Source organism: Myotis myotis, unplaced genomic scaffold (assembly GCF_014108235.1).
Source record: "Myotis myotis isolate mMyoMyo1 unplaced genomic scaffold, mMyoMyo1.p scaffold_m19_p_3, whole genome shotgun sequence".
NCBI lineage: Eukaryota > Metazoa > Chordata > Mammalia > Chiroptera > Vespertilionidae > Myotis > Myotis myotis.
In genome coordinates this window covers 65,148,326-65,166,563 of record NW_023416335.1, presented here as the reverse complement: position 1 = coordinate 65,166,563, position 18,238 = coordinate 65,148,326, and the positions used below count along the sequence as shown (strand labels likewise).

Sequence of the window (18,238 nt, the reverse complement as noted above, 5' to 3'; positions counted from 1 at the left end):
ATTGGGGGTGATCAGGCCTGCAGGGGAGGGTACTTGGGGGGGTGGGCACAAGACCTGCAGGAGAGGGCAGTTGGGGAGGACCATGCATGCAGGGGAGGGCAGTTAGGGGCAATCGGGCCAGAAGGAGATGACTGTTGGGAGAGACCAGACCTGAAAGTTAGGGCAGTTATGGGGGACCAGGCATGCAGGGCAGGGCAGTTAGGGGTGACCAGGCTGGCAAGGGAGAGAAGTTAGGGGTGATTGGGCCAGCAGGGGAGGACAGCTAGGAGAGGGCAGTTAGGGGCAATCCGGCTGGCAGGGGAGCAGTTAGGCATTACTCAGGCTGACAGGGGAGAGGTTAGGGGGTGATCAGTCTGGTAGGCAGAACCAGTTAGGGGCAATCAGGCAGGCAGGCAGGTGAACTGTGGGATTGGGCCTAAACGGCAGTCGGACATCCCTTGAGGGTTCCCAGATTTGAGAGGGTTCAGGATGAGTGAGGGACACACACACACACCCCCATGCACAAATTTCATTCACTGGGCCTCTAGTGTTTACATATTTGATATTTTCAACATAGTCACTGAAAAGAGGTAAAATTGAATTCTTTAAAAAATGAGAACTGTTCTAGCTGGTTTGCCTCAGTGGATAGAGTGTTAGCCTGTAAACTGAAGGGTCCTGGGTTCAATTCAGGTCAAGGGCACATGCCTGGGTTGTGGGCTCGATCCCCAGTAGGAGGTGTGCAAGAGGCGGCTAATCAATGATTCTCTCTCATAATTGATGTTTCTACCTCTTTCTCCCTTTCCCTTCCTCTCTGAAATCAATAAAAATATATTTTAAAAAGTGAGAATTTTCCACAGATATTCCCAATATATAGTGACAAAAAGTTAAACATACATAAATAGTTAAAGTTTATTTTTTCCCTCTTGATAGGATACAGTGTTAATGGTTATATATGAATCAATATGTCTATTAAGTTTACGTGACTGTAATAGATATAACTAGTTACTTTTAATACTAGATATTTTAAAATCAATTTTTGGAACCCCTGAAAATGACACCTACTTTTTGTAGCTCGAGTGTATATATGAAGATCTGTCAATCATGTTACAAGATGTTTCATATCTAAGTGTTTCTGTCAGGAAGTCCTGTTCAAGATCCATTGGAGTTATTCTGGGCAAATGATTGAAGTGAATTCTTTTGGAGATATCAAAAGCAATTATTAGGCTTAAAAATGCATATGCAAATTAGAAAAGTGTAAAATAAATTTTGGAAATATATTGTCAGTCTCAAGCCACTTAATGGTAATAAAATAATGTGCAAAGTTATTTTAACATTTTTCTTTAAGTGGTACAAATATGATGGTGTTTTCTTATTTAGTCTTAAAAAAAAAGTTATTTCAATGAGAGTGTCTGAAAAAAGCTATTTGCTGAATGGCTTTCTTTTCAATCCTATATAATAAAAGCCTAATATGCTAAGTGTCTGGTCAACTGTTCAACCAATCAAAGAATAATATGCTAATGATAAGCTAAGGCCATTCAACAGCTCACTATGATGTGCACCAACCACCAGGGGGCAGTCAACTGGTCGACCAGTTGCTATGACTTTCACTGACCACCAGGGTACAGATGCTCCAACTGGTAGGTTTGCTTGCTGCTGGGGTCCGGTTGTTCAGAACTGAGAGAGATGGGCTGGACACGTCTTGGAGCCTTCCCGGGATCCCTCGGCTGTCCAACCTCCTGTGTCCCACCTTGTCTGGCTGGCCCTGATTGGCCCTGATCCACACTGGGCAAGATGGGGCCGGAAACACCCTGGAGTCCTTCCATGGTCCTTCCTTGACACCAATCGTGCACTGGTGGGGTCCCTCAGCCTGACCTGTGACCTCTTGCAATCCCAGACCCCTCGGGGGATGTTAGAGAGCCAGTTTCAGCCTGATCTCGCAGGTCAGGCTGAGGGATCCTATTGGTGCCTGAATTTGTGCACCAGGCCTCTAGTCCTATATAATAAAAGCCTAATATTCTAAGTGTTTGGTCGATCAGTTGACCATTCAACCAATCAAAGCATAATATGCTAATGATATGCTAAGGCTGCTCAACTGCTTGCTATGACATGCACTGACCACCAGGGGGCAGACGCTCCAACCTGTAAGTTAGCTTGCTGCTGGGATTTGGCCAATCAGGACTGAGCAAGATGGACCAGACACACCCTGGAGCCCTCCTGCGGTCCCTCCCCGACTCCAATCATGCACCAGTGGGATCCCTCTGCCTGGCCTATGACCTCTCGCAATCTGGGACCCATCCGGTATGTTGGAGAGCCAGTTTCAACCTGATCTTGCAGGCCAGGCTGAGGGACCCCACTTCTGCACGAATTTATGCACCGGGCCTCTAATATTTAATAAAAAGATACATGACAACATTTTCAAAAATTAAAAAATTTGAGAAATTAGCCAGTACTTTGCTTAATATTCTAGAATGATGTGGACTGCTTTTGAAATTTTAAAAATGTAGTTAAATAGAACTATGCTTTGCTTTTACTATTGTTTTAAATAAACCTCTCTTTCTGTGTTCATTTTTGGAAGGTAGATAGAAAAATATTGGAACATGATAAACACTTTGTAAAAAAAACCCAAACCCCAACTAAAAACTTGATTAAGATGTTTAGAAAGAGAGAACAATATTCAACCCATAGCCTTTAACATGGTTTTCTTTCAAGTGTGTATATCTATTTTTAAAATAACATTTATAAGAGTGAATTTTCTTTATTAGTTGTAGTATATATGAAGATATCTATAAAGACAGCATGTAACAAGATTATAAAAGCTATAAAATTCAAAACCCTACATTGTCCATGCTCTTTTTTTTGTTGTTGTTAATCCTCACCTAAGGATATTTTTCCATTCTTTTCTGACAGAGAGAGAGAGAGAGAGAGAGAGAGAGAGAGAGAGAGAGAGAGAGAGAGAGAGAGGTGTGGAGAGAGAGAGACGTCGACTGATTGCCTCCTCCTTGCACCCCAACTGGAGGTGGGTAGCAAACCCACAGCCCAGGTATGTGCCCTTGACCACAACCCTTCAGTGCTGGGGCTGACGTAACCACTAAGAGCATTGACCAGGGCTTCATGTTCTTTTTAATAATCTACATGAAACATGCTATGTGAATGTTTTGCCCTCTGTGAGTTTGGTACTATTTTAATTCCATTTTATAGATGAAGGAATTGAAACTCAAAGATGATAGATATATGCCCCAAGAGTCATTTTCTTGATGCCACTTCTACTTGCTTTCATGAATTAATCAGTATTCTATTTATTTTCAAACACATTTTCATCCACTTATTTCCTCAGAACTTTTGCTCAGTACAGGTAGACAGCTTATGGTGAAAATTTTTCTCATTTAAACAAAAGCTGTGAGTTCAGTCAAGTCACTTACCTCTCTATGAATTAGTCTTTTTCACTCATAAAAATGTATATTTTAATAACTATCCTATCAATATTTTATCATTTAAAAATCAACATATCTCAATGTGCTTTATAATCTACATTGTGAAGTATTTTTTAAAAGTTAACTATTTATTCAGTCACATACACAAGACTGAATTAAGACCTTATATTTGTCTAGTCTTGCATTCAAAATCTTTCAGAGTCCTTAAAACAATATCTGCCAACTTCATTTATAGTGTAACTAGAGGCCTGACGCACAAAATCTGTGCAAGGGGCTCAGCCCTCACAGCCCGGCTTCATCTGGAAGGTCGTCCAGATGGTCATTCTGCCATTCGGTCCAATTAGCATATTAGCTCTTTATTATATAGGATGCCCCTGACCAAGAAGGAATGCATGCTAGTTTGCTACTGTTGCATAACAAATTGCCACAGACTTAGCAGTTTAAAAAACAAACATCCATTTGTCTATGTGTAGTTTCTATGGGTCAGAAGATTGGGCATGACTTAACTGGGTCCTCTCTCTGCTCAGAGTATAACAAGGCTGAAATAAAGACATCAAGCAGGCTGTAGTCTCATCTGAAAGTTTATTAGAGAGAAATTTACTTTCTACTTCATTCAGTTTACTGGTAGAGTTGTGTGTGTGTGTGGTGGCGGGGAGGGTGTATTTCTAAGGTCTCTGCTTATTTGCTGTTGTCAGCTGAGGGTTGTTACAGAATTTACCAGGTAACCGAAAAATACACAGGGGTACCAGAGACACAGGAAAAAACCATTTATTTCCAGATGTTTTGCATGTACTAGTACAGGACTCAGGGGAGATTGTTTCTCTCCAAATATTGAGCAAACCAATATGGAGGAAGCTTTCCTTTTATACCCTTTTGGTTTCTTTGTCCCCCAAATACGGATGGCACTACTGGACCTTTTGTAGGCTTTGCCGAAAGCCCTGTGTGATGGGATGGGGGCCATGAAACCACACCTAAAGGCCTGGCCTGGTGCCAGCACTGATAACCCCATCTGAGTATTGCATATTGTTCATGGTTTATGGCCTCTGTAAAATGGGAGTCGTACTTAGGTAAACAGATCTTGTAAGATCAGATAATTAAGGAAGGGGCAGTGATTAGACTATAGGCTCACAGGAATGTGCATTAGGTTACTGGCACAGATTCAGTATGCTAGCCCCCTCAAAATGCCTCATTTTCACCATCAGGGTCACTCTCTGCAACTAGAGCAACCTCTGCACTTAACCATGGTTCCCACTCACAACATGGGCGCTGACTTCTTCAAAGAATCCTTGATCAAGAGAATCCTTGAGATCAGGCAATTCTAGTAACTTTTAATTTGTTCCCTTATTAGGACAGGTCCACCCAGGAAAAAAAAATCCCTTTGTCTTTGCCATGAGCTATCCTATAATCATGGCAGCAATATTAATGGCAGAGGATGAAACACCCTTGTCATTTGGAAGAGTAAAGTTCTTGGGTTGCCGGTAAAAGAAGCATTTTTAGAAGCCTCCACGGGAGGATGGAATGTGTAAGAAGGCTTTATTTGCATAGAGTTACATTTCTTGGGTTCCAAAGCCCCCTACCTACCCTTAAGCCAGTCCTAGAAGAGGGGTAACTGGGAGTTCAGCAAAGTCAGAAACAGGGCCAGTGTTCAGAGTTTCCGTTCCATGTTGCAGCTGGGTGTGGTTCAGCATCCAAGTCAGATTAACATTAATAAAGTCCTTCCATCCATGTGTGAAGTCCCACATGGCAGTGTGCCATGCAGGCACAGGGGAGCATAGGCCCCCTGCAACAGGAGTCCTGAGAGGGTTCGGTACATGAGAAAATTTGATTTCTTTGTTTAGAAGTTCAAACATTCAAGTTTCTCATGCTTTTAGTGGCCACTCCCGTCCTTGCCAATTACCTGTTTCCAGGTGTGACTGATGGGCAATTAGCCTCCCATATCACTCAGGCCTTACTGGGCATGCATCTAAAATGTCTTTGTCTAGTCCCTTCCCCCATCAATCAACAGCATATGAGGAAAATTAGATTTGAATATGGTGACAGATGCATCTTTTCCCTGACAAGGCTATGAAGGTAGTCTAGATTTGGGGGGTGGAATGAAGAAGATATGGAAGTGGATTCTAAGCCAGCTATCAATGAAATGTAAATTGATCCCTTGAAATCAGTCAGTCTTGACAATTCAAGAGGTATTCCAAATTATCAAATTATGTGTAATGTCTCCTATATTGGTCTTAGTCCCTGATATCACAAGATAAGACAAATTGCAATCCAGAGATCTTACTAATGCATGTATCAAAGTGGTTATTAAGATATTGCAAATGAAATAGCGTCTCAATATCTTGAGATATTGAGTTAGAGACACAAAGACACAGACCATGGCTCACAGCTGTCTGCATTTATGACCCAGTCCTTGAAAATGTGTATTAATAAATGTCAAATACAATAAATCAGCTATTTTTAGTCACTTTATATTTGATTCTTTCATCACAATAGCTTCCCTCCTTGTTTCTGTAGCTCAAATTGGGAAGTGACTGTCTGCAGTCAGATTATGTAAAAAAAAAAAAAGTCCACATTCTGATGGATCCTTATTATTTACTAAATATTTAATAGGCTGCAAGATTCACTTTAAGCTCTGTTTCATTTCCCTTGGTGAATATCGTATTACTTATTAGGGAAGAATACTTGCAGTTCTTTGAGAGTTTTATAAATAGTAGTAAGAAAAACTTCAAGAAATTTACTATTTTATCCTGTTTAGCTTATACTGAATTGAATTTACAGGCATAATAACCTCAATGGGGAAAATTACTAAAGCTAAAAAAAAATAAAACAGAAAAATCATGTCTGTATACAGAAAAGTAAAGGATTAAAGTATTTTTTTCTGCAATCTACAGAATCTTTAGTGTATTAAGAATAGAAAAAGGCCACTGGGCTCAACAAGCAACCCCCTGCTGTTTTTCTTATAGTTGGTTCCCTGCTCACTTCCTATACACTCATTTCTTTTTTGTCTAATACATATTGACTTTCTCATATCACAGAGTCTGTGATATTTTGCAGCAACTGCAGTAACCCAGAAGATTTTCTTTCACTTAAAACAAAGGGTCATTCCTCTGAAGATGGTTCATATGTCCTAGTTCTTAAATGTTGTTTAGAAGAGGAAGGATGGGTAATATAATTTTATATGAAATTTTATTTCCTAAAAACCCTAACTCAAAGCATCTACAGTAGTTTCTCTATATACTGTGTGTATGTTATAGTTCTATATGGAATTAATGTTTACCCCACCTGAAATGGGAACGTGTTTTGGCATAAAGGCACATAAAAACACACACATACACACATGCACCATACACACAATCCTAAACCTAGTTGAAGTGAGTGACTAGTTTAATAGGGTTCAATTTTATGGGCCTGGATCCCACAAACAATACAAATGGATTGGTTACTTACGAATCAAAAACAAACAAAAAGTGATCTGTATGTCCTCTTTCGAAAAGTATCTATTTAGGTCCTTTGCCCATTTTTTATTGGATTGTTTAATCTTCCTTTTGTTAAGTTGCATGAATTCCCTATACATTTTAGAGATTAAACTCTTATTGGAGAGATAACATTGGCAAATATGTTCTCCCATGCAGTGGTCTCTCTTGTTATTATGTTGATGGCTTATTTTGCTGTACAGAAGCTTTTTATTTTTATTTTCTTCTTAGTTTCCATTGTCCCAGGAGCTGCATAGGTAAAGATATTGCTACAACATATGGCAGCTATTTTACTGCCTATGGATTCTCCTAAGATATTTATGGTTTCCCATCTTATGTTTAAGTCCTTTATTCATTTTGAGTTTATTTTTATATATGGTATAAGCCGATGGTCAAGAGACATATGAAAACATGCTCAAAGTCACTAATCATTGGAGATATGCAAATAAAAACAAAAAATCTCACACCTGTCAGAATGGCTATCATCAACAAATCAACAAAGGACAAGTACGAAGAGGATGTGAAGAAAAAGGAACCCTCGTGCACTGCTGGTGGGAATGCAGACTGGTGCAGCCACTGTGGAGAACAGTATGAAGTTTCCTCAAAAAATTAAAAATGGAACTCCCATTTGACCAGGTAATCCCACTTCTAGGAATATATCCCAAGAAATCAGAAACACCAATGAGCAAGGATATATTCACCCCTTTGTTCATAGCTAAATTCATGAGTAGAACTTTTAAAGTAGCAATGGGAAATAAGAGGAATCTATTTTAAAAAATCTCTAAAAGCTGTTCCATTGTAATTTAAAGAAAGTTAAAATTTCATAAGGACAGCCCATCTGGTACAGCTCAGTAGTTGAGCATCAATCCATGAACCAGACGATCACAGTTTGATTCCTAGTCAGAGCACATGACAGGGTTGAGGGCTTGAACTCCAGTAGGGAGCATGAAGGAGGTAGCTAATCAATGATTCTTTTTCATCATTGACATTTCTATCTCTCTCTCCATCTCCCTTCCTCTCTAAAATAAATAAATATATATATATCTACACTAATAAAAGACAAATCTGCAAATTGGCCATACCTTTGCTATGCCTTAAGCCAAGCCCACCATCCAATCAGAGCGAGTATATGCAAATTAACCCAACCAAGATGGCTGCTGGCAACCACGGAGCTGGAGGAGCAGGAGGCTTGGTTGCTCCAGTGATGGAGGAAGCCAAGCTTCCTGTGGCTGGCTGTAGCCTCCACAAAAGACAACAAAGTTTCAATTATAGAAGCTAAATAAACCCCAGATACCTGCTTTATACTGGCTGTGGCCATGGAGTAGGAGGCTTGGTTGCTCCAGTGATGGAGGAAGCCAATTTCCTGTGGCCGGCTATATCCTCTACAAAAGGCAACAAAGTTTCAATTAAAGAAGGTAAATAAATCCCAGAATAAAAAAAAAAAAAGGAGAGGCTGGGAGTTTCCATCGCCGGGAGGCTTGGCCAGCCTGAAAACGGCCCTCAGCCCCTCACCCAGACTGGACAGGCACCCAAGTGGGGAATTCCTACCCTAAAGGGGGTGTGGCCAGGCTGAAAACAGCCATCAGCCCCTCACCTAGGCTGGCCAGGCACCCCAGTGGGGATCCCCACCCTGAAGGGGGTGTGACCAGCTGCAAACAGCCATCCTCCGAGGGATCCCAAACTGTGAGAGGGCACAGGCCAGTCTGAGGGACCCCCCGAGTGCAAAAATTTTTGTGCACTGGGCCCCTAGTATATATATATATATATATATATATATATATATATATATATTAAAAATTTGTGCACTTGGCGGGGAAAGGGTCCCTCAGCCCGGCCTGTGCTCTCTCACAGTCTGGGACCTCAGCCCGGCCTGTGCTCTCTCACAGTCTGGGACCCCTCAGGGGATGACCACCTGCTGGCTTAGGCCCGCTCCCCAGGGGATTGGGCCTAAGATGGCAGTCAGACATCCCTCTGGCAGCCTGGTAGCCCTCGGGGTATGTCCACTTGCCAGCCGGGGAGCAGGCCTAAACTGCAGTTGGACATCCTTAGCGCTGCTGAGGAGGTGGGAGAGGCTCCCACCACCACTGCTGTACTGGCAGCCATCAGCCTGGCTTGTGGCTGAGGAGAGCTCCTCCCATGTGAGAGCGCCCCGACCACCAGGGGACAGCTCCTGCTTTGAGCGTCTGACCCCTGGTGGTCAGTGTGTGTCATAATGACCAGTCATTCCCAGTCTTTCTGCTGTTAGGCTCAGTTAGCATATTACCCTTTTACTATATAGGATAGAGGCCTGGTGCATGAGTGGGGGCTGGCTGGTTTGCCCTGAAGGGTGTCCCAGATCAGGGTGGGGGTCCCGCTTGGGTGCCTGGCCAACCTGGATGAGGGGATGATGGCTGTTTGCAGCTGGTCGCACCCCCTTCAGGGTGGGGGTCCCCACTGAGGTGCCTGGCCAGTCTGGGTGAGGGGCTGAGGGCCGTTTTCAGGCTGGCGGGTGACTGAACCTCCCAACCACTCCTTTTTTTCTTTTTTCTTTTTTTTATTCTTGGATTTATTTACCTTCTATGGCTGTCACTGGAGCTGAGAGCTGGCTTTAGCTCTGAGGCTCGGCTCCAGCTCTGAGACCTTGGCTTCTGAAAGCAGGTACCTGGGTTTGTTTGGGTTCTATAATTGAAACTCTGTTGCAACTCCAGTTCAGCCGGCTGGCTGAAAGCATGGGGTTTGTTTAGCTTCTATAATTGCAACATAGTTTCTTAGAGTGCAAGCTCAGAGCCCATCAGCGGCAGGCGGGGAACCTTGGCTTCCTCCTTCACTAGAGCAAGCAAGCCTCCTGTTCGCTTCAGCTTCCTGGCTGCTGGTCGCCATCTTGGTTGGCAGTTAATTTGCATATCTCGCTGATTAGCCAATAGGAAGGGTAGCGAAGTAACGGTTAATTACCATGTGTCTCTATTATTAGATAGGATAGAGGCCCAGTGCACATGTAGGGGCCAGTTTGCCTGCCCTGATGGGGGCTCCAGATTGGGGTGGGGATCCACACTGTGGGCAGGGCTGGCTGGGGCGAGGGGCCATAGTTGTTCTGGTCTTTGGTCATTCTGGTTGTTCTGCCGTTTTGCTTGCTGGTCTTTTATTATATAGGATATATATCTACACTAATAAAAGACAAAGATGCTAATTGACCATACCTTCGCTATGCCCTAAGCCATGCCCACCAGCCAATCAGAGTGACTATATGCAAATTAACCCAACTAAGATGGCATCTGGCAGCCATGGAGCTGGAGCAAGTAGGAGGCTTGGTTGCCTGGGTGATGGAGGAAGCCAAGCTTCCTGCTTGCCCTGAGCCAGCTGTGGCCTCCACTCATGGCAACAAAGTTTCAATTATACATGATAAATAAATCCCAGATACTTGCTTCCAGCCAGCCTCCACTGGGAGCTTGGGTGGCTGGGGACTGTGGCAAGCCTGCAAACAACCATCAGCCCCTCACCCAGGCTGGCCACACCCTCATGGGGTGAGGGTCCTGTGGGGGACTTAGCCAGCCTGAAAATGGCCCTCAGCCCCTCACCCAGACTGGCCAGGCACCCCAGTGGGGACACCCACCCTGAAGGGGGTGTGGCCAGCCTGGGTGTCTGTAAGAGGAATTCAAGATATAAAGAGAACTTGCCTGGCTACATGGCTCAGTTGTTGAGCATCAACCTATAAACCAGGAAGTCATGGTTCAATTCCCAGACAGGGCACATCCCCAAGTTGCCCAGGTTGCAGGCTCAATCCCCAGTGGGGGTGTGCAGGAGGAAGCCGGTCAATGGTTCTCTCTCATCATTAATGTTTCTATCTCTCCCTTTCCCTTCCTCTCTAAAATCAATAAAACTATATTTTTGAAAAAAGATATAAACAGAACTCATATTCCTTTCCCAGATGGCCCTTAAACAGTTTGAGATGAAAATGTTGACATTTCAGTTGCCTCATTTTTCAATGAATATTTTAAAACTTTTTTACTCTGAATTTCAGAGTATACATAGTGGAAATTATAATGTTCCTTCAGACTGATATGTTATTGATATTTGGTAAGGGAGAATAAATAAAATGTGAGTAGAAAAGTGAAGGAGTAGTGATTGTTCTTTCTGGAGAAGTGTCTATACAGGTCCTTTGCCCATTTTTTAAATTGGATTGTTTGTCTTCCTGGTGTTGAATTGTATACCTTATTGATAAATTTTGTAAACTAACCCCTTATCTGATATATAATTCTGGGCAAATATGTTCTCTCATAAAGTGGGTTCCCTTTTCATTTTGTTGGTAGTTTCTTTTGCTGTGCAGAATTTCTTAGTTTGATGTATTCCCATTTGCTTATTTTTTTTCCTTTTATTTCCCTTGCCTTAGGAGACATATTGGCAAAAATATTTCTGCAAGAGATGTCTAAGATTTTACTTCCCATGTTTTGTGTGTGTGTGTGTGTGTGTGTGTGTGTGTGTTTCAGGAATTTGTATAGCTTCAAGTCTAACATTTAAGTATTTTATCCATTCTTAGTTTATTCTTGTGTATAGTGTAAGTTGATTTTCTATTTTTTTTTATTTTGCATGTACCTGTCCAATTTTCCCATCACCATTTATTCAAGATACTGTCTTTACTCCATTATATGTTCATTTGTCAAATATTAACTGACTATATAGGCATGGGTTGAATTCTGGGCTCTCTGTTCTGCTCTATTGATTTATATACACATTCTCATGCCAGTGCCAGGCTGTTTTGAGTACAGTGGCCTTATAGTATAGTTTGATATCAGGTATTGTGATACCTACAAATTTGTTCTTCTTTCTCAAGATCGCTGACATACAGATGGCCAATAAGCATATGAAAAATGCTCAACATCACTAATCATCAGAGAGATAAAAATTAAAACCAAGATATATCACCTTACACCTGCCATAATTGCTACCATCAATAAGTCAACAAACATCACTGGTGAGGATGTGGAGAGTAGGTAACACACTGTAGAAAATAGTATGGAGTTTCCTAAAAAAATTGAAAATGGAATTGCCTTCTGACCCAGCAATCCCACTTCTGAGAATATATCCTAAGAATCTTGAAACACAAATTCAAAAGAATATATGAACCCCTATATTCATAGCAGTGTTATTTACAATAGCCAACATCTGGAAACAGTACAAGTGCCCATCAGTAGATGAGTGGATAAAAATCCTTTGGTACATTTATATAATGGAATACTACTGGGCAACAAAAAAGGTGAAGTCTTACCTTCTGTGACAGCAAGGATGGATCTGGAGATTATTATGCTAAGCAACATAAGTCAGTCAGAGAAAGATAAATACCATGAAATCTAATGAATGAAATAAATTGATGAACAAAAAAGAACTAAGGCATAGACACATAGAACAGATTGACAGCTGTCAGTGGTGAAGGTGGGGAGGGGTCTGGTTGAAACAAGGTGAAGAGATTAGTCAATGAGCATATAGACACAGAAAACAGTGTAGTGATGGCCAGAGGGAAAGGACGGTGGAGGTGGGTAAAGGGATGAAAAAGGGGGACATCTGTAATAGTGTCAAAAATAAAGTGAAATAAAAAAAGTAGTGATTGATTTAATTGGCCTAACAGAATTGGACGGCACGTATCCTAAGACCTTACATAAAGGACAGGCACAGGTGCTGTGGTTGGCCAGGGCACTTTGGACGATGCACCAGACCATGCACCTATGAAGCTTTTATGACTCTTCTCAGGAGACAGACCTTTTTAAAAATGTTTAGAAACACAATATTTTTTCCTTGTGGTGGGTAAATTTCTAAACCAGTGCAATCCAATAGAAATATAATTTTAACTACACAAGTTTAACATTTTCTGGAAGGCACATTTTAAAGAGAAGCATGTGTGTTGAAATTTTAATAATATTTTAAGTTCAATATTGAGAAAGTATATTATTTTAACATATACTCAATGTAAAATATTAATGAAATATTTTACATAATTTTGGTATTAGGTCTTTAAAATACAGTATGTGCTCTGTACATACAGAATATCTCATTTTGGACTAGGGCTCAATAGCTACATTTAACTGGAGGCTAACATCCTGGACAGCATCGGTCCACATTATACAGTTGTCACTAGTATCCTCAGGGATCGTGGCCAAGACACACCCTCTCCTTTACTGTGGATACCAAACTCTGAGGATGCTTAAGTTCCTTATGCAATAATGGCGCAGAATAGTTGGCCATTATTATCCTCCGAATCAGTGGATTTTGTAACCTCAGATGAAAGATGCTGTTTTTCATTCTTGGTTGGTTGATTCCACAATTTCAAAATCCACAGATATGGACGAGAGCCCACGGTAAATGCCAATGTTGTTCTAGACCGTAGATGTCAATGTCTTCGAAGTACCTTTATCCTTAGCTTCAGTTTAGATTGCCCACCATGGAGAAACATATGTGTCTAAAGTGTCATGACTTGAGGTTAACTAACTTCTGAAGCAGCAGAAGTCACTGAGTGCTGATGTGTATGTGAATAGAGAGAGAAGATGTCAAGGCTAAGGAATGGTATATTCCTCAGATTGTGAGAGGCAGACAAGAAGGATTATCAATAATATCTATTCATTATTAGAACGGCAATATAGGCCTGAGCCGGGGAGATTAGGTCATTTGTGTGTGGGATCTGCCTCATATGTTGGTCTCTATTTTCAACCTTAAATTTTGAGAGTGGGATTTCTGTTTTTTGTTTTCTTCTTGATCTTCCCTCTGTCTGTGTCTCTCTCTGTCCTCTCTTTCTCTCTCATATGCTATCTTTATTCCTGTGTTTGCTTTTCAGATCTAAGACATTTGTATTAATCTCAAATAATCTCCTTTACTGTTTTTTTTAAAATGTATTTTATTGTTTTTTTACAGAGAGGAAGGGAGAGGGATAGAGAGTTAGAAACATCGATGAGAGAGAAACATCGATCAGCTGCCTCCTGCACACCTCCTACTGGGGATGTGCCCGCAACCAAGGTACATGCCCTTGACCAGAATCGAACCTGGGACCTTTCAGTCCGCAGGCCGACACTCTATCCACTGAGCCAAACTGGTTAGGGCTCTCCTTTACTATTTTATTGCTTTCCTTTCTTCCTTTGCTCTCCCAAAGTGTGTATTTTTTTTCTGTTTCTTCTGGCTTAGGACATAAAAGGCATTCACTGTGGATCCATCATGGGCCAATAACGATTTTTCTTGTTGATACTGATACACATCCATATGCTCAAGCACAAACCACACACACACTATACTACTGCCTCCCCTGTACTTATGCAGAACATCAGCTGCTTGCCATGGGTTTATTGTGTTTAATGTTGGCTTATAATTTACAATCCACATAATTTCTTAAATTTTATCTGAGTGTCTTTATCAGGCTGCCTTAGATATTCTGATCTGTATTCCTCAAGCTGTGTTGTACTCTGGTAGACATGCACACATCTTCATTATGGCTGTATGCATAGAATGAAAGATTAAAGAGTTCCTAGTTACTGTTTGTTTTTTAAATATATACACAGATCTTTGTAAAGCTTACAGTATTTTTAGGAATTTAAGTATTAGAATAAACCAACTGATAAACCTACTTAACCAATTAATCAAGCTATTATTTATAGAGATGGGTATACATTTTACTAAAAAAAAATCACCTTTTGTTAGAAATTATTAAAAATGATCCCAACTTAAGAAAAACAAACAAACATGTATAATTCTAGGGCTTTGATTTAGTTTCATGTTTGGCATTATTAAACAACATGGGTTTTAAGAAAATAAAATAGAAATATTTGAACAAATATTAGAAACATATTTATAAAACACTAATAAGAACTATTTTTTAAAACAGTCTAGAGAAAAAGACACATCATTTATGTGCTAACTTTACTGAGTTTTTATTAAGTGTTAGGTATTGTTCTAAGTGTGTGCATCTGAGGTACAGAAGAGTAACTTAGCAAGAAAATAGCAGAACCAGGATTCAATTTTAATGACACATTTTCAAAGGTAATTTTCTAAACATTGATATCATATCATTTTTTATAACATACTAGAGGCCTGGTGCAAAAAAATTTGTGCACTCGCAGGGGAGGGGGGGTCCCTCGGCCCGGCCTTTGCCCTCTCGCAGTCTGGGGCCCCTTGGGAGATAACGACCTGCTGGCTTAGGCCTGCTCCCGGGTGGCAGAGGGCAGGCCCAATCCCTAGATGCAGCCCCTGGTCGGGCTCAGAGCAGGGCCGATTGGGGAGTTGGGGCGCTGCCCCCTGTCATGCACAGAGCAGGGCGGATTGGGAGGTTGCGATGCCACCCTCAGTCACACTCAGGGTAGGGCCGATTGGGGGGTTGGAGCACCATCCCCTGTCACACTCAAGGCAGGGTCGATGGGGAGGTTGCAGCGCCACCTCCTGTCAGGCACAGAGCAGGGCCCATCAGGGGATTGGGGCACTGGCCTCTGTCACTCACAAAGCAGGGCCCATCAGGGGGTTGGGGCTCCATACCCTGTCACGCACAGAGCAGTGTCAATCAGGGGGCTGGGGAGCTCCCCCCGTCATGCACAGAGCAGGGCGGATCAGGGGGTTCAGCACCACACCCTGTCACACTCAGGGCAGGGCCGATGGGGAGGTTATCCCGTCACACACAGAGCAGGGCCCGTCACACACAGAGCAGGGCCCGTTGTGGGGGTTGGGGCACTGCACCCTGTCACACACAGAGCAGTGCCAATCAGGGGGTTGGTGCGCCGCACCCTGTCACACACAGAGCCTCAGGGCTATCAGGGGGTTGGGGAGCTCCCCACTATCAGGGACAGACCAGGGCTGATCAGGGGGTTGGGACACCTTCCCCTGTCACCAACAGAGCAGGGCAGATAGGGAGGTTGTGGCCCCCCCGCCCCCCCCCGTCACACACAGAGCCGTAGGGCGATCAGGGGGTTTGGGTGCTGCCCCCTGTCATGCTGATCCCGGTGCCGGGAGGCCTCACGGCTCCGCTGATCCCGGTGCTGGGAGGCATATTACCCTTTTACTATATAGGATAGAGGCCTGGTACACAGGTGGGGGCCTGCTGGTTTGTCCTGAAGGGTGTCCTGGATCAGGGTGGGGGTCCCCACTGGGGTGCCTGGCCAACCTGGATGAGGGAATGATGGCTGTTTGCAGCTGGTCAAACACCCTTCAGGGTGGGGGTCCCCACTGGGGTGCCTGGCCAATCTGGGTGAGGGGCTGAGGGCTGTTTTCAGGCTGGCGGGTGACTGAAGATCCCAACCGCTCCTTTTTTTCTTTTCTTTTTTATTCTGGGCCAGCTTTAGCTCTGAGGCTCCAGCTCTTAGGCCTCAGCTGCTGAAAGCAGGTGTCTGGTTTGTTTGGGTTCTATAATCGAAACACTGTTTCAACTCCAGCTCTGAGTTCCTGGCTGGCTGAAAGCAGGTTTCTGGGGTTTTGTTTAGCTTCTATATTTGTAACAATGTTTCAAACTGCAAGCTCAGAGGCCGGCAGTGGCAGGTGGGGAACCTTGGCTTCCTCTGTCACTGAAGCAAGCAAGCCTCATGTTCGTTTCAAGCTGCCTGGCTGCCGGCCGCCATCTTGGCTGGCAGTTAATTTGCATATTGCCCTGATTAGCCAATGAGAAGGGTAGTGGAGTGACACCAATTTGCATGTTTCTCTTTTATTAGTGTAGATATAGGTCTTAATATAATGAGAATAATAGGGATTTATGACATAGGAGTTTTTTTATTAGAGTAATAGGATTGGTTACTATGAATATTAGTATCCAACTTATCTATATTTACAAAACACTCAGTTTTTAGCCAAGGTTCCTGGGAATGAGAACTACATTTCCTAGCATCCTCAAACACAGATGTGTCATGTCACTGATTTCTGGCTAAGGATTTAAGTGTAGGTACTTTTTTTTTTTTTTTAATCTTCAGGGTTGTGTCCTTAAAAAAAGTTTGACCCAGTCCTATAGGACCCTCCCCATTGCCCAATGTGTAAATTGTGCATTTGACGTTGAGTCCTCTTAAACTGTGACGTTGGGTTACCATAGAGGGATGCTATACAACAAAATAGAAAGCACCTTAATCATAGACAAATTCATGCCAGGGTCTTCTTTTCAACTTGGATCTACATTAAAAATAAATAAATTTTAGTTTTTTTTAAACTGCTGCTAATATGGGTCTTTATTAAAGCAAATCAACTAATCTCCCAACAAATATACAGGGATTGAATTTACTGTGTAATTCTTTATAGCAATTATCACCAAATTCCTTCCTGCCTGTCCCTGGCCTATCTTTTGGTGTTGGCTAAAATGTCTGCTGGAGTAAAGAGAACAGAGCTGGTAGTATACTTTTACTATGACTCTGTTCAAGAACTTTATACCCTGCACCCCTTATTTACTTATACACTACATTGTGCCTATATTACATGCACACACACACACACATGCACACACACAATTTTTTTTTTATCGTGGTGGCTTTATTACTTATAATTTTTATTTTATACCTATTGAAGCATCCTTTTTAGACTTAGACATAATAATATTTTAAGATGTATCTCTCCTTCTCATTCATAAAGTGGAAAATAGCAGGGAAATAAATTGGCTGTGGTTTTACTAAGCTTCCTCACAGTCAGATTATTACCGGCTGAAGCACCTTTGACTTGAAGTTGTCGATGTCTTTCTTCACACGCAGTGTGGTTCTCTATGCTGTCAGGAGCACTGGTGAGGCAATATTTCTTACAAAAGCACTCTTGACTTTTTCCCAAATACTCGGTTCCTATTGTGTAAATTGATGTGCACATGGGTAACGACAACCAGAGCACAACCGCCATCTGGCAACAGCGACTGCGAATGCATCTAGATTGTCAATATATCAAACTAGAAAAATATACATCTTAGACTCAGAGAAGTATGGATTCTGAGACTCAACCAAAAAAAAAAAGACTACATCATTGCCCTGAGCAGATGGCTCAGTTGCAGCAGCATCCTGTACACCAAAAGGTGTAGGGCTTGATTCCTGGTTGGGGCACTTACCTAGGTTTCCAGTTTGATCCCCAGTTGGAGCTCGTATGGGAGGCATTGGATAGATGTTCCTCTCTCACACCGATATTTCCCTTTCTTCATTCCTCTCTCTCTAAAGTCAGTAAAAATATATCCTCAGGTTAGGATTTAGAAAAAAAAAACAAAAAACACACACAACTACATTGTTGTCATTAAGCAATAATGTCCTATATAATTTGTAAAACTAAAGGTTTCCAGTGCGTCAGCAACAGTACAGAGTCCTGTGTGATTTAATGGAGTCTGAAAGGCTATATGCATGAATTAGGACACACACACTGTTCACCACAAGTCTTTGGAGATAGGGCAACTGTTCTGTAGACACACACACA

At 42.2% G+C, this 18,238-nt stretch overlaps 1 pseudogene; it reads right to left on the bottom strand.

The window, feature by feature from the left end:
* LOC118650427 overlaps nucleotides 1-17,680 on the bottom strand; it is a 164,921-nt pseudogene extending 147,241 nt beyond the window's left edge.
* Nucleotides 17,681-18,238: the final 558 nt, after the last annotated feature.